The 16,072-nt window shown below is 44.0% G+C and overlaps 1 long non-coding RNA gene across 1 annotated transcript; it reads right to left on the reverse strand.

Annotated features, from left to right (window-relative positions):
* Positions 1-1,179: 1,179 nt before the first annotated feature.
* On the reverse strand, positions 1,180-10,602 carry LOC311589458. Its single transcript, XR_014776558.1, has 4 exons — positions 10,063-10,602; positions 5,053-5,186; positions 4,677-4,881; positions 1,180-2,103 (listed from the first exon to the last, which is right to left on the reverse strand). It is a non-coding gene; the product is annotated as an uncharacterized lncRNA (long non-coding RNA).
* Between the last annotated feature and the right edge of the window lie 5,470 nt (positions 10,603-16,072).

A 16,072-nucleotide genomic window follows, 5' to 3' on the forward strand; every position in this document is an offset into this window, starting at 1 on the left:
TACAGCTTGTTAATAAATCTAATGGGCCTCTGTGTCAACTATTTGGAAGCTAGGGTGCAAATTAGAAAAGGCCCCTACTAGTACTAATTTGTTGCCTAATATAGGCCGCCAAATATTGAATTATTGTATTAGCAGTCATCTGACTGCTCTGAGTTCAAGGCCAGCTTGGTCCACATAGTGGGTTGTAGGTGGGCCTAAGCAACATGGTGAGACACTATCTCAAAATAAATAAATAGTTGAACTTGAGTCTGGAGAAATGACTCAGTGGGAAAAGATGCTTGAGGCAGAATTTGATGAACTGACTTCGGAACCCAGAACCCACATGGTAAAGAAAACTAACTCTCACAAGTTGTTCTCTGACCTCCACCTTTACACACACACACACACACACACACACACACATGCACGCACATACACACACTCTGCAGGATCTTTGATCCCAATGTGATCCCTGATTTGTGAACTGTAAAAACCTGTCTTTTGTTTGGCATGGTTGAGCCCTAACACACACCTTTAATCCAAGAGCTTTCTGTACACAGGATTTAATAAAGTTAACCCTATGTCAAGAGGCAGAGCAAGAAACCAGGCGACAGGGATTAAAGAGAAGGAGGGACTTTGAGTTGTGGGGTATTTAAGACAGCCATGTAGATGTAGAAGGAGCTCTCTTTGGCTTTGGCTCCTTATCTATCTCTTTAACTTTTAGCTTTTAGCTTTTTTGGCTCATAGCATTCTAGCTCTTGAGCTCCTCAGCTCCTTGGCTTTTGACTTTTTGAGCTTTGAGCTAGCAAACCTTTGGCCTTGGGGTTTTTGGCCTTTTCTTCCTGGGCTGTCAGCTGAGCTAGTGAGCCTTTGGGGCCTTTTCTATGGGACATGAGCTGAGTAGGAAGGACAGCTGGGTGCTTTCTTTGCCTCCATGAGCTAGCAGGTTTTCACCCCACCATCTATCTGGCACCTTAGTCTTTATTGGTAAAATAGAACAATCTGGGATTCTCAATTAAAACTACATACACACACACACACACACACACACACAACACACACAGAATAAGTAAGTGTAATAAAAATTTTAATTGTACTTTTATGGACAACGTTTTACAAGTAATAAAACATAAAGGAATGTGAATTATTTAAATGTAAGAAATTTCTAAATTGTCATACTATTGAAAAAAATGTCTTTTTTTCAAGTAACATAGGTAGCAGAGGTACAAAACACAATTATGGTCAGACAATAAAACATTAAAAGTACTTGATTTTATTTTCCATCTAGGTTGTGATATTAAAGTAAGCTGTGCACAAAAGTCATTACAAAGGATTACCCACTCTACCTTGCTTTCTGCTGCTGTGACAAACACCATGACTAAAAGCAGCTGGGGAAGAAAAGTGGAAGGTTTTTGTTTTTGTTTGTTTGTTTGTTTTGTTTTTATTTCTGAGGTTACAACGCATCATCAAGGGAAGTCAGGGCAGGAACTCAAGGCAGGAATCTGGAGAGAGAAACTAATGCAGAGGCCACAGAGGGATGCTGCTTACTGGCTTGCTTGCTGGCTCTCATTCATCTACCCTTTCTGTAGCCACCTGCCTTAGGATGCTACTATACACAGTGAGCTGCGCCCTCCTCCATCGATTAGCAATCAATAAAATGCCCCCCACAGACATGCATACAGGGTAATGTGATGACAGCAGTATCTCAGCTGAGGGTCCCTCTTCCCAGGTGTGTCAAGTTGACAACCAAGATTAGACATCACAGCACCCAAAGGCTGACCCTTAAAAAAGACTGGACCCGAGCTGTGGTAATCACAATGTAGAGAGAGCAAACAGCCTCCTGACACAGCAGTCTGGACCGCTGCCTCCCTGGATGCCCTCCCTGTGATCCAGGAATATTTTCAGGACCCCAGAGTCTTCCCTCTTAGCAAACATTGTCTGTGATTCCACTCCTCTTCAGAGTTTGCCCATTTGCAGCAAAAGTGAGGCCCTCCTAGAGAGCTTTGAATAGTGGCCCAGTATCTAGTCTCAGGAACCCTTAGATTGGCAGGTGGAAGGGGACAGTCCAGGGGTTGCCAGATCTACCAGGTCCGCTTCTTGGATCCAACAACTAATTGCATTCTTCTGGTAGAAGAAAATCAGAAATGAGAAGTTTTTTTGTTTTTTGTTTTTTTTTTTGCCTGCTTGTGAGGTCAGATCAGACAGAAAAACAAAATAACTGATATTATAAATAATTTCAAATAAGTTAACTGTCAATACATCTTTGACACTATGTGTCTTTTTTTTATATAGAAAATGAAAATCTTGTTCCAAGGAATATAATTTCAGAGGTTCAAAGAGGTGGCTAATAGGCCTGGAGAGATGGCTTAGCCGTTAAAGGCTAGGCTCACAACCCAAAATATAAGAGGTAGCTAATGTTTGTGGTTAAATAAATAATAAAGTGGAGAGCTGGCATCAGTGTGCTGTCCTGGCATTTAATATGCATTGATGGTGGCCTTGAGTGTCTGATCCTCCTGCCTTCATTTCCCCAGTGCTGTGATTACAGGCACATGCCACCATGCCCTGTTCATGCAGTGCTGGGCTCAATCTCAGGGTCTCCTGCAGGCTAGGCAAGCTCTCTACTACTAAGTTATAGTCCCAGATCTTATCAGGAATTTCCATGTGTTCTAGTTACCAGGAAATTACCCCCCACCCCAAACACACACCAAAAAAGACAGAATAGAACAGAAGGGAGGGAGGAACAAGGGGGAAAAGATGGGGGGAGAGAAGACAGAGACAGATGAGCTTGATCACTCATGTCCTATATCTGAAGCTTGGTATCTTCACATCGCTTCACATCTTTGTTCTTTCTAAAGTGTCTGAGGACAGTGAATTAGCAAAGTAGAGGACCATCAGGAAGTCAAAGCCAGAAACCACAAGAAAGAAAGCAGCCGTGCCTGGCCCTACCCAAGGTTGAAGTCCATGAGGCTGTCCATGAGGAGCCGAGAGAGTAGCTCAGTGATAGAGCACTGGCCCAACATGCAGAAGGACTCCTTCCCCGCCCTGGAAAAGGCTGCCAGGGAACTCTTGGCCATCTGTGTGAGCTACTAGCAGTTAGCCACTGCAGCGCTGTCCCCAGGGGTCTCCTCTGGTCATCTTTACCTTTGGTTTCACCATTTTTATTCTCTTTAGCTAAGATGCCTCTGGATTTCTTCTGTTTAGCATTCATGGAGCTTTTTTTTTTTTTACTATATGTGCACATCTTTCTCACAATGTGGGCATCCTCACACATTTTCAAATATTTTTTTTTTGCACCAATTACTCTGCCCCCCCCCTTCCTTAAGACTCCAGTAACTCATGCTAGGACACTTGCCAAGCTCGGCAGGCTCCTGAAGTTCTGTTCTTCCAAATGGATCATTTATTTCGGTGTTCCTTCAAGTGTGTCAACTTTTTTCTCTGCCCTCTCAACCTTGCTATGATTTTATTCCAATTTTTCCCCCCAGTTTGAGACAGGATTTTGCTATCCACCCTCTTGTCTCAGTCCCCTTAGTGATTGAGTTACAGATCCATTTACTTTGTTTTGTTTTCAGACAGGGTCTCATGTAGCCCAGGTTAACCTCAAACTTGCCATGTAGCCTACGATGACCTTGAATTCCTCCTGATCCTACATCGACTTCCAGAGTGCTTGGGTTGTAGAATAAACCGCTGTACCTGGATGGTGTTCTTAATAGCTCTATTTCTCTGCTGAGACATTGGTCCCCCTGTTACTTTCAAGAATCTTTATATTTACCTCATGAACATTGCTATAAAATGTGCTTCCAGCTGTTTCGCTATAATTCCAACATCTGGTTAACCTTGGGGACAGCGTTAGTTGGTTTTCTTTTTCATTTTCTTTGAAAGTTGTTTCGATTTTTCAAGGTCCTTCATATGTCAAGTTATTTTTATCTTCATCTTGACACTCTTAAATATTGTTTATTTTGGTCTCCAAATCCCCTGGTGTGTGTTGGCTTTCTCATTTCAGCAGACAAACCTTTTATAGGCACAAGAGCAAAGCTTTGTTTGCCCCTCATTGGCCATATTTACAACGTCACTTCTGTTCTCAGGGTCTTGAATCCACGTGTTTTCTCCTCTTCCCCTCCTTCTTTGCGTTCTCTTCTTCACACATATCTTCATATGGTACTTTGAAGTAATCCACTACTTTATGTCCATTTACTCACAAAATTATATTTATCCACAAAGATCTATGGCCAAGATTCCCTAACTGCTGTACTGCTTCCAAAGACCTGATTCCTCTGAAGAAGAAGAAGAAGGAGGAGGAGGAGGAGGAGGAGGAGAAGAAGAAGAAGAAGAAGGAGAAGGAGAAGGAGAAGGAGAAGGAGAAAGTCCAGCCTTGTAGACTAAAGAAGTCCCCATTCAGGTTAAAGCAAAAGGTGAGAGAGCGATCTGGCCACATAGCCTCATGTGCTTAGCGTTCCAGAGGCTCTGGGTTCCGGTTCCACTCCCAGTGCTGAAAGAAGAACTGAGAAGAAGAAACCATCACTAGAGCCTCTCCACACTTTGCTCTGGAGACCCTCGGCCAGATGTGAGCATGCTGGTCCATGGCTGGCTTCCTGGGTGGATGGGGGGAAAGAAGGGAAAAGACAGAGGAGGAAGGGAGGGAGGAATGGGGGGAGGGGCAGGGGGCAGGGGCGAAGCCAGCTGTGAGTGATGACTCTTACAGCTAATCCCAGCACGTAGAGGATTTATGGCAGGATGACTGCTATGAGTTTGAGGCCAGTCTGTGCTCTACGGTGAATTCTAGAAGGTTCTCCCACACTTTTCAGCTTTCGCTGTTTTTCCTTCTCTTCCTCTGATCTAAATAAAAGGTTCTGTTCTCTGTGTCTGTTGAGCGGCCCTGTAACTTGGCTCACCTTTCAGTGAAATCTGGAAGACCAAGAAGCAAAAAAGCCAAAACTCAAAACTCAACCACAGAAGGCCAGAAAAATGTCCACCACCATTGTGATGCCCACTCCACAAGAAGGGAACGAGTTCAAAGAACCCAGACTTTGCAGCCTGCCATTCCGGGAAGTCACCACCACTGTGTTTCTGCTTCACCTTTTGAATTTCTTCTTCAAACTGCCTTATTTAGTTTTTGTATCTTGAGCTCCTGGGTAGATGGGTTTTCCATTGGGTACAGAGACTGTATTTGTACAAAGTAGGAGCCAAGGTTGAACACGCAGTGTGATTACCTGTATGCAAAAATATATGTAGTTACATACAGTACTTTCTAAAAGACTGTAAAACCCACATTATCATAATGATTACTGTGGACCAGTGGGATTATAGTTTCCCCCTCTGTTTCTCTATTTGTTAAATGTTTTGCAGCACACCTTCCTCCGCAGCTTCCAAATCTCTCATTACCCAAGCCCCTTTTTGAAGGAGCAGGTCGTTTGTAACCACTAGGAACCATTAAACCCGGTCAGAGCTGCTTTCAGCTGTAAGAAACAGAAATGGCCAAGGCAGGCCTCAAACAATAATGAAGGGTATTTCCTCACATAATAGAACGCCCTGGGAAAGTCACCGCAGGGGTGGCTGACTTTATACCATCACCTGCTATTCTTCAGCTGGGCGTCGCGCTCCAGCTCTTTCTCTTCATGTTGGCACAATGGCTGCCCTGGTTCCAGATAAAACTTCCAGACACCACAACACCTTGTGGCTGAAAATAGCCATCTCTTTCTTTGTACTATTTATTTGTTGTTATATTTGATCAAACATGTCAGAACAACTAAAATGGTAGTGGTTGGGGTATGGCTTCTTTTCTGCTGTGTGATGTCTATGTTGTCCATTCCCACAGTCATCCATGAGCCAAGGTGATTGGTCTACCCCGAGCTATCACAACCACATTCCATGTAGCAAAATGAGAAAAGGAGAAAGAAGCAAAAAGCATAATGAGTCAGCTATCCTAGGAGGAGCTTTATACACATGTCTGCTTTTACTGCAGGGGCCCGAACATATATGTGAGTTGAGAACTGCATTCTGTGTTCTGGGTGCCCCTGTGATTTTGTCCTAGTGCACAGCTACAAGGAGTCATGCCATGTTCATGTACCTCTCCATCATCTGGAAGCCACTTGCAGATTCCTCTTATACATCACTGCACACAAGTGCATGGCCAAGACAAGTGTAATGAAGGGAGGGTGCCGTGGAAATGGTTTATGTTTATGTTATCTTATGGAGTTGGCTAGCCTCTTCTGCAGCACATGGCTCCCAGTAACAGGGCAGATGCCGAGTGAGATCAGAATTCTTAGGAAGGAAGAAGACACAGCAAACGCAAGGACTCACAGTTGTTTGTGCTTCTGTTGTACAGAAAACACCTGTCTGGGTCCTTGATTCCATCAGGTGTAAATGCTTAACTGTGACATTCTCCACGTAGTCACATTTCTCTACAGTTGCTAAAACCAATGTGGGTTTCCTGTGTCTGTATGAGACAGGCTGAGGAGAGGAAATTGGATTACTCACCCCAAATCTATTTACTGCTCCCACTTATTCAGCCTCTCCTTCTACTTCATTCAAACCAAATTTATTTGTATCCAAAAGAATTGAATCGATACATTTCCCAGCAAAAAACCAGCTGTCCCTCATTAAGGTTGACTAAGAAGAGAGTGACAGAAAGACAAGCAAGAATTTAAAATATGGTGTTTAGTTACTTGTATGCTTTTTGTGGTCTATGTATATTTTTTGAGGGTGAAAATCAAGCGTACGAGAGAGGGAGAGATAGAGACAGAGAGAGAGAGACAGAGAGGCAGAAAGACACACAGAGAGAGAGACAGACAGAGACAGACAGAGATAGAGAGACAGAGAGAGACAGACAGAGAGACAGAGAGAGACAGACAGAGAGACAGAGACAGAGAGAGACAGAGAGAGAGACAGAGAGAGAGAGGGAGAGAGAGAGAAGGAACAGATGCAGGGAACAGCTGTGAATGGAAACGCAGTAAGGACATGCCTGTGGCACAGGAGAGGTGCTATGTGCTTTTGTCACTATTATGTTGCTATGGTAATGAAGCAAAACTCAGCTGGATGAACTCTATGAATTTGCTGTAAACGAAGGACCAAATATGTGCCAGACAGATGACAAGAGGGATCTATAGTGAACTAAAGGGACCATCTGTTTAGACGTCAAATGAAACTTCATCACCACCTTTGTAAGACTGCTTGTCATTGGAACATCCACTAAAAAGACTGCAGAGATGTATACAGTAATTTTGAAATTCATTTCCATGAACTGAGGGTGAATAAAAAATTCACAATTACAAAATTTCACAATTACAAATGCATGTTTCCTGTAAAGAAACACACACACACATACATACGCACACACGCACGCATGCGCGCACACATGCACACACACACAGAAAGCAGAAAAAAGCTGCCTGATCCTGTTTGTTAACTCTTTGAATCAATTTTTCAGTCTTCCCACTTAGGTGTTTTTGCTTAGGCAGATAGTTACTGGGTGCCAGCTGTTGGAGTTTGGGTCAGTTTGCCTGTTTCCTGCAAGATTTCCAGGGAGAAAAACGTAAATATTTTGTTACAATCCATTAAGTACCCAGGGCCGTTCTTGATACATTGTATGCAACATGAAGGCTCTCCCCTACTTTGTCTCAATGCCAGGAACTCTAGTTCAGCAAGGTTAGTAATCAATTGTTCACTTGTCTGTTGAGTTGTTGTTCAGCTATTACAGGTCTGGGGTTCACGAGCCTTCTACTAGGGACTCACAAGGAAACATATACAACTTTTTATGGCTTTCAAAGGAAAAATATATAATATTTTTATTATGGAACATGTATCCACCTGTTAGCCACACCCTAAACCCCACAAATTCATTCACTGAGAACAGAAAATGGGTCTACGCACTGGAATCTTACAGGATGCTGAAGATTAGTGTGGAAGTGGTGGAGACAGCTGTGAAGTGAAGGAGGCTGTGCTTATCCGATGGCTGTTTTTTTTTTTCAAACAATGAGGAGTTGCACATTTTCTGGGTGTGGCTGAGAAGGAGTTCTTAGTTACAGGATGATGAGTAGTAGGTACAAAGGTGATGAGGAGATGTGCTGTTCTGCACAGCACTCTTGCAACGTTGGGGGAGAATCCTTCAACATAAATAGGCCTGGAGGAGACCGTGCATCTACTGGACCACAGAAGTAGGTGTGCCACCATGTATGCAAGGCCACCAGAATTCCCTCTCCAGGACTTCCAATGCTTAGCTGGGGAAGTGAAGAAGGGACTCTTCGAAGGGACTCTGCAAGGACATGGTCCCAGGCCCAGAATTCCTGAGGACTTTTAAGGGGAAACTCTTGATCTCCTTTTAAAGACTTCTTAACAGAGCCTGCTGCAACAGAGAGATGGGAGGGGTATGGGGGGGGCTCCATGGATTAATTTAGCTGTCCATAGGCGTAGAGTCAAAACAGGAAACTCAAAAGGGTAAATGGTTGAGGCATAAACACCCCTTCATGGTGACAGGGGGATGTGGGGGGATGTAGGCAGCTTCAGAAGGGAAGAAACAGCTTCTCAGAGGGAAACCCCCAAAACAGACAATGGCCTCTGGCAGAGTCCCCCGGGCCCTGGGGACTAGGGTAGCATTTTCAGCCCTTTGCTCTGCTGCATGAGCTTAATCTTTCTTGCTTAGCAACATTTTAGTGAAAGGACTAGAGAAAGTGTTGCCCCCAAGCAGGTAAGGGAATTTGGGAGACATCCCTCCCAGCCCCCAGTCCCAGTTAGGATTACTAGTGCTTTGACCATGACCATGACCATGGTCCAAAGCATGACCAAAGCAACTGGAAGGGAAAAGCATTTATTTGGCTTATAATGCCACATCACTGCTCAGGACAGGAACTCAAACAGGGCAGGAACCTGAAGGCAGGAGCTGATGCAGAGGCCATAGAGAAATGCCACTTACTGGCTTACCCGTCATGGCTTGCTCAGCCTGCTTTCTTATAGAACCCAGGACCACTAGCCTAGGGGTGTCCCCACCCACAGTGGGCTGAGGGCTCCCTCATCAATCACTAATTAAGAAAATACCCTTACGGGCTTGTCTATAGCCAGATCTTATGGAGGCATTTTCTCAGTTGGGGTTCCATCCTTTCAGATGACTCTAGCTTGTGTCAAATCCACATAAAATGAGCCAGCACAAATGTAAAGCAGCGCATTTTGTAGTATACGCTCCAATGTCCCCAAATCAGAATACCCATAGATTTCTCCATACAGATTTCTCATTGATTCCCAGATGAAACCCCGCCCCTTTCCCCATTCAGCCTTGCTTGTCAACGGCACTGGAGCCTAATATAACAGAAGTCCTCCACACTGCACCCCGGCACAGCCTGCCACCGGGCTCCCAGTTTTACTGTGAATTTCTCGATTCTTCTCTCTGCACTGCGGTGACCTTTGTGCACATCTTGATCACAAGATCTTCCTGACCTTGCCATCCTCCAGGCTGTTCTGAGCATTCTCCACCTCCCCCTCAACCCTCTCTGCATGGGAGTTGTTGCTGTTGTTTTCCTTCCACTGTTCAAATAGCCACAGTTTGAACCTGCGTTCACTCCCCCCCGCAGCTACTCCAAGACACGTTCCTGTCCCACTGGGAGCACTCGTGCCTCTGGCAGGCATGCTGAACAGCTGAATTTTTGCCAGAATCTTCTTGCTGCAAGAGTCCTTGGTGATGGCTGCCACCCTCCCAGACTTGCCTGAGATCTTCTGGACAGAATCACTGGGCTAACAGAACACCTGCTGCCCTGTTTTGTGAATAGCTACATGTCTCATTTCACTGCTAAATTGCGATTTTTTTTTTAAAGATGGAAGAGATTTTTTTTTTTTTGAGACAGGGTTTCTCTGTATAGATTTGGCTGTCCTGGACTCACTTTGTAGACCAGGCTGACCTTGAACTCACAGCTACCCTCAGCCTCTGCCTCCAGACTGCTGGGATTAAAGGTGTATGCCACCACCGCCTGGGAGATAAAAGAGATTTGAATTGGATTCCAATTTGCATCCCATTGCCTGCTTTGAGCCTGGCATATGGCACACCCTTATCAGCACCTACTGAAGGACAAATAAAAGGATGAAGTAGTTCAGAGAGCATACCTTACTGACTGGACTCTCGCTGCTGAGAGCCTGCTCCCAGCCTGCATAGACATTACTCTATGAAACATTGTTAGATCTTATCCTGTGCAAACATTAAGTCCTCATAAAAATGTATTTACCATCAAAGATTCTGAAAACAAACAAACAAACAGCTGTCAAATGTCTTATTTTTTGAGAGATGAAGAATCTCAGGCACGGAGGTTAGATGGCGCACTGGTCAGACATGGAGGTTAAGTGGCGCACTGGTCAGACACAGGTTAAATAGCGCACTGGCTCACGTGGATTAGATTTGATCTGGGGCCAGCTGGGATGTGATCTTGACCTCTTGCCTCCTGACTCATCAGCTTTTGATCTGGTTTCCACGAGAAATGCCTGGTGTGTCTTGAAGACACCTCCAACTGGACTTTTCCCACACGTCTGAGATGGTGTAACTGCGCATTTCAGGCAGTGGAACTACAGATTTCAACTTTCGGTGGCCTCTCTCCTTCGTGTGCTTCAAAACTTCTCAGGAACACTGAGGCCAGCTTCTCCACTCCTCCTTCTCTCCTGCCCCCCTCCCCCGGCCCCCTCCTGGCAGAATGAGAAGGATCACTTGCTTGGGTTGTGCTTCTTCCCTGTGGGTAAGAGACACAGCCAAGCGCTAAGGTCTCCTCTCTACTTCCTCAAAGTGAGCTCAGTCTCCACGCTTTGCCTCCACTCACCTCTCCATGTCTCTGCCTTTTGCCCATCTGTGAAAATACCCCCAACGTCTTCTCTCATTAGTGTGCTTCCTGTTTGGAGATATTTACACACACACACTTGGCAAGTTAGCTTGACAGGGTTTCCTTTAGTCACGGATATCAGCCAGTTTATTAGGTAGTTGACTTAACCTGGATTATTGCATCTAAAATACAATTGGCTTTTAAAGTGTTTTTAAGTGGGTTTTTAAATGTTTTGTGCATGGCCAATCTGTTTATCAAACCTTTGCCTTTTATTGCCTCTGAAGTTTTAGTGGTTTTTTTTTTCTTGCAACGGTAAAGGGTGTCTGCCCACCCAAAGGGCAACAACTAAAGCCATAAACCTGCACTTGGTGGGGAGGAAGTGAACCGGGGCATGGAGATTTCCATCTTATTTAAGCTTCTAGGCTCCAGGGTTTCATTGTGAGCCACGGATTTGCATGCCATGCTCATGTGTGGAAGATGTGTGAATATGTGCACTTAAAAGTATGAATACCATCATGTATGAAGGAAGCGCCCCGTGTAACACATCGTTAACAGAAGTCTGATGGAGATAATGGCACATCCAGGTATGTCAGGTATGTTTCATGGATTTACACTGACTAAAAAAAGAGATACTCCAAATACATCCGAGTCACTGCTAGGCATGTAGCTTAGTTGGCAGAGGGCTGGCCTAAAACGAACAAAGAAGTGGATACAGTCCCCAGCCCCACCAGGCGTGGTAGTGCGCTCCTGTAATTCTAGCACTTGGGATGTGGATGCAGGAGGATGAGAAAGTCAAAGCCATTCTCAGGTACCTAACAGGTTTGCCATCAGTTTCGGTTACGAGAAATCCAGTCTCAAAAAGTAAATAAAATAGAATATCAAAACTGAATCAAGGTCTTGCACACTTGTGATTGAAGAATATTGAAAACACCAGGCAATAAGCCAGGCTTTTCTGACATACAGGGAACAAATGTTCCCAGTGTTTCCAGCACTGGTACCCTTGAACTCACTCATGTCCGGCAGAGATCTGAACCTCCTCCTGGAATCCCTTCCCTGCACCTACCCAGCCATCCTTTTCTGTAGGCTCCCAGAATTCCCGGACAAGCAGCCTCAACTTTCCAGTAGGGGGCGCTGTTGTCTAACGCAATGTCTACGGTCAATTTCGCCGCCCCCCCACCCCCAGATCATTCTAAACTTTGCCCTTTTCCAAGATTTAATCTGTTTAAATGGATAGTGGTTATTTGCTTTTAAGTTCACTATGAATTTAATCTCATGTTTAATACACTGAAGTGCTATATCATTGCTTTTGCTGCATCGATTAACATAACTTTTCCCAAAATGTGTTCTGAATAGAAAGCAATCTTGTTCAGGAGCACGAGTAATAATTTCATTGTTTTTAAAACAAGGAAATAGTTGATGACTTTGAAAAAAATAAATGAGAATTTTGATGAGGTTGGTTCTGAAATTAATCTGGGTCTTCTCAAATTGAATAAACAAATTCTGCCTTGAAATTTTATTTTATTAGTTATGAGAGATGCATTCTATTTGCATTTTTGACCTGAATAATTTAATTCTATATTTATTGTGCAAGGCCAAGAGGAGCATTTACTTTGTTTTCTGTGATACAATTATTCTTTTCAGATACCACATGAACCATGAACCATAATATTATATTGCTGGCTAATACGTTTTGGCAAAAGTGTTAGTATTTAAAGTATTTACATGAAAACACAATGCATTAATGTAATGACTTTCTCGTCTGAGTACATTGTTGCTACAAAGCAATCATCTTTATTTTAATACAAGTAAAATTCATTAAATGTTTCTCAATTAGCTGAGCAACTTTTCCAAATGAGCTGGCAAAGAAAAACACTGCCTATTCTACCCAAGCCGGCTGATTTGACTGTTGGAGAGGAGAAAAACAAAGAGAAGGGCTTAATTTTAATAGATGTAATGCTGACTCTTAGGGGATTAGGCGTGGTCCTGATACACTCAGTTCCTCTTTAGTTCATTTCTAAATAATATTATATTTGAAAGCAAAGGCCTTTGAAGCAAAGATTTGTGCTTAAGACTTTCTCTAAATGTATTAAGTATACATACTGTGATGTGTGTGTGTGTGTGTGTGTGTGTGTGTGTGTGTGTAAAATTCTTTCATTTTACAATTATTCTAAGAATTAGGAGTTTACTTTGCAGGAAGGATATTTAAGACCAGTTCTCTTTCGTGGTTCTGATAGATTTCAGGGAACTGGTGGCAAGGGTACATGCATCATTGTGAAAAGCAACGATGCCACACACGGGGCTTTTCATCTTTGTGGATGTTAGTGTTGATTGTGTTTGAAGCTGGTACTCATATGAAGGAAATGTGTAAGCTGGTGAGCATGTATACTGGTCTTTGTTACTTTTCTTTTCTTTTTTCTTTTTCTAAATTTTATTTTTATTTTTTTATACTTTTATTTTATTACACATGTATAAAACAAACTCCATACAGCAGGGAGAACCATGTGGCAATCATGAGAATAATGAGTTTTATACATGTTACATTCATAGTGACTTGGCCATCTGCATTAGACCCGTTTGAAGTAAGTGTCTTTCCTGTCTTGTTGGGTCTAAATTTCCGAATAAGATTCAATATCTAGCTTACCTCAACTCTAATAGCTTAACTTCTTTATCTTGATCTAAAACAATCTCGTCCCCTAACCAACTAAACTTGGTTGTAAAACTATGCTATCTTGTCTTCAATGCCCCTCAGAGACTTGAGAAGGAATGAAACTTAATCGATATATGTGGTAAATTAGTGGAATAAGGTCTTCAAAAGCCTCAGAGACACACAGAATATGTCACTTAAAGTTGTTCTTACAATCTTAAATTTCTTCGACAACAAGACAAGTTAACTCCTGACCACACCCAGCCTACCTCAAAGAAGATGATGAGCATCAAGTAACCTCCTTATGAGATGGCTTCAAAGGTGGCAAACCAGTCACTGGGCAAAATGTCCTCGTTCCTGCCACAGACAGAATCTGCCTAAAAATGGGCAACTTAGATGCAGGCAGAGTCGACGGCTGCACTCTGCCAAGTCAGGGTAAGCAAGTCCTCACTAGTCCCTGCCTTGTGAATAAGTCCAACGTTATAAAGTGTATTGGGTGACTGGTCAGGCAGTAAACTGTCTTAAGTCAATTTGTACATTTTGGAAGCTGCTAACCCACACTGCTGGTTCACTCTGGAATTTAAGTTTTGTTACTTTTCTATTGCTCTGATCAAACACCATGACCAAAACAACTTAGAGAAGAAAGAATTTATTTGGGCTTTTAGCACCAGAGCAATGAGAATGCACGGTGGGAGAGCAGAGGCACGGTGGCGGGAGCTGGCAGTGGAGACTTTACATCCTGAACCTCAAGCAGGAAGTGGCAAGAGCACACCGAGGATGACACCTGGCTTCCGGTGACATGGTTCCGCCAACAAGGCCACTCTTTGTAATTCTCCACAAGTGACACCACCAACTGGGTATCAAGTATTCAAATGCCCAAGACTATGGGGGCATTCTCACTCACTACAGGCTGGAGCTGTGGTTATATATTTATATTTTTTATTTATCCCTTGTCGGTTTACACGTGTGTGTGTGTGTGTGTGTGTGTGTGTGTGTGTTTACACATACCTCGAGTACACAGAGGTCAGAGGACAGCTTGTAGGAGTTGCTCTTTTCCCTTTACCATGTGGATCTGGAGAGGAACTTTGGTCGTCAGGTGAGGCAGTGAGGCTCTTGAGCCAGCTCATCATCAACCCCTATTCTTTGACAGTTTCATCCATGTATATCTTGATCATGCCCACCTACCCAGGCACTCTCAACACATCTTCCTCCCACATTTATGGCCTCTTCTTTTTCTGTATAACTAACTGAGTCCAGTTAGTGCACAGCTGCATGGTGCGGAGCCATCAGCAGTCTGCCCGCTCCCACACCCTCAAAAAAAAATGATACCCTCTTCCTCCTTCCGTGACCACCAATTGCTCATGGCTCCTCAGCTAGGGATGAGGCCTCTCCAGTCCCTCTCCATCCGTGATGGAAAGATGACTGGCTTGACCACATGCAGCTGACAACAGACACTATGAGTCCCTGAGCACAACAGCCACGTCATGTCCAGAAACGGGATTCCATTCTCCTTCTCATCCTCTCACCCTTATACTTTCTGCACCCTCTTCCAAATGGTCAGAACTGTGCTTTTGACATGACATACTGTGGCTTTTTTTCCCTCTTCAAGACAGGCTTTCTCTGTGTAGCCTTGGCTGTCCTGGACTTACTTTGTAGACCAGGCTGGCTTCAAAATCACAAGAGATCCACCTGCCTCTGCCTGCTGAGTGCTGGGATTAAAGGCATGCACCACCTAGTGGATTCTGGGTTTTCCTAATTAGCTTCTCTTACCCCTTTGTGTAGATGAAGGGATTTCTGTACCAGTTTTATGAAAATAGACACATACAAGCAACTTTGGGGGATCTTGAATCTCTACATATGTAACTCAAATGGAATTTCAATTGTGGTCATGCCAGCCTGAGTCGGCTTCAGGTGTCTAGACACCAGTATGCACCAGGCTGGGTGGATGGATTAGCAGTATTTTGGTCTGGTGGTGAGTGCAGGGGTTGGGGAGCCTTCTCTGTATAACAGCTCTCCTTTATTGGGGGGGGGGATAAAGACTATATAACCTTGGGGGAGTGGGTAGAGGTTCTTGGGGTGAGTGAACATCATTAGCTGGGGCTGAGGTGCTGGGAATGCTTCCTTTGCATGAAGAGGAATTCCAGATGGTAACCGATGTGTCCTTATAAGGAAACAGGAAGTTTTAACTGGGAACCTGGCCACCAGGCTACAAGATTGCCTCAAGGGTGGCAGAGGTCAGGGTGGCAAGGCTGCATGCACCGGGACATGCAGGCCCAGAACAGAGAGGGATCAATTCTTATTCCTGCTGGTCTCAAGATGAGATTTTTGGGGTTTGTACACATCTCAACCTCACTCATGCTCTGGGCTGGCTCCCCTGGTTGCTCGGCTCACCCACCCCAAATCTCCCCCTTTTTGTTTTTATAAAGAGAGATTTCATTATAGTTATCAGTTTCAATGTTAGGAACGGTTTGGTGTTGAACCAGAACCCGATCAGCAGTGATTTTTACAGTGCTATTTATCTGCTGTTTTAGAAATTGGATGAGTTGGGCTGCCAGGAGATGTAAGGCTCCAATGGCCAGTACAGGGGCAAGGAGGGCAAGGAGCCAAGCTACGAGGGGGTTTGAGTACCATGGGGTAGGAGTGTTGGGTGTATAGCGTGCCCGGA

Source organism: Acomys minous, assembly GCF_964271855.1.
Source record: "Acomys minous genome assembly, chromosome: 18".
Classification (NCBI taxonomy): Eukaryota; Metazoa; Chordata; class Mammalia; order Rodentia; family Muridae; genus Acomys; species Acomys minous.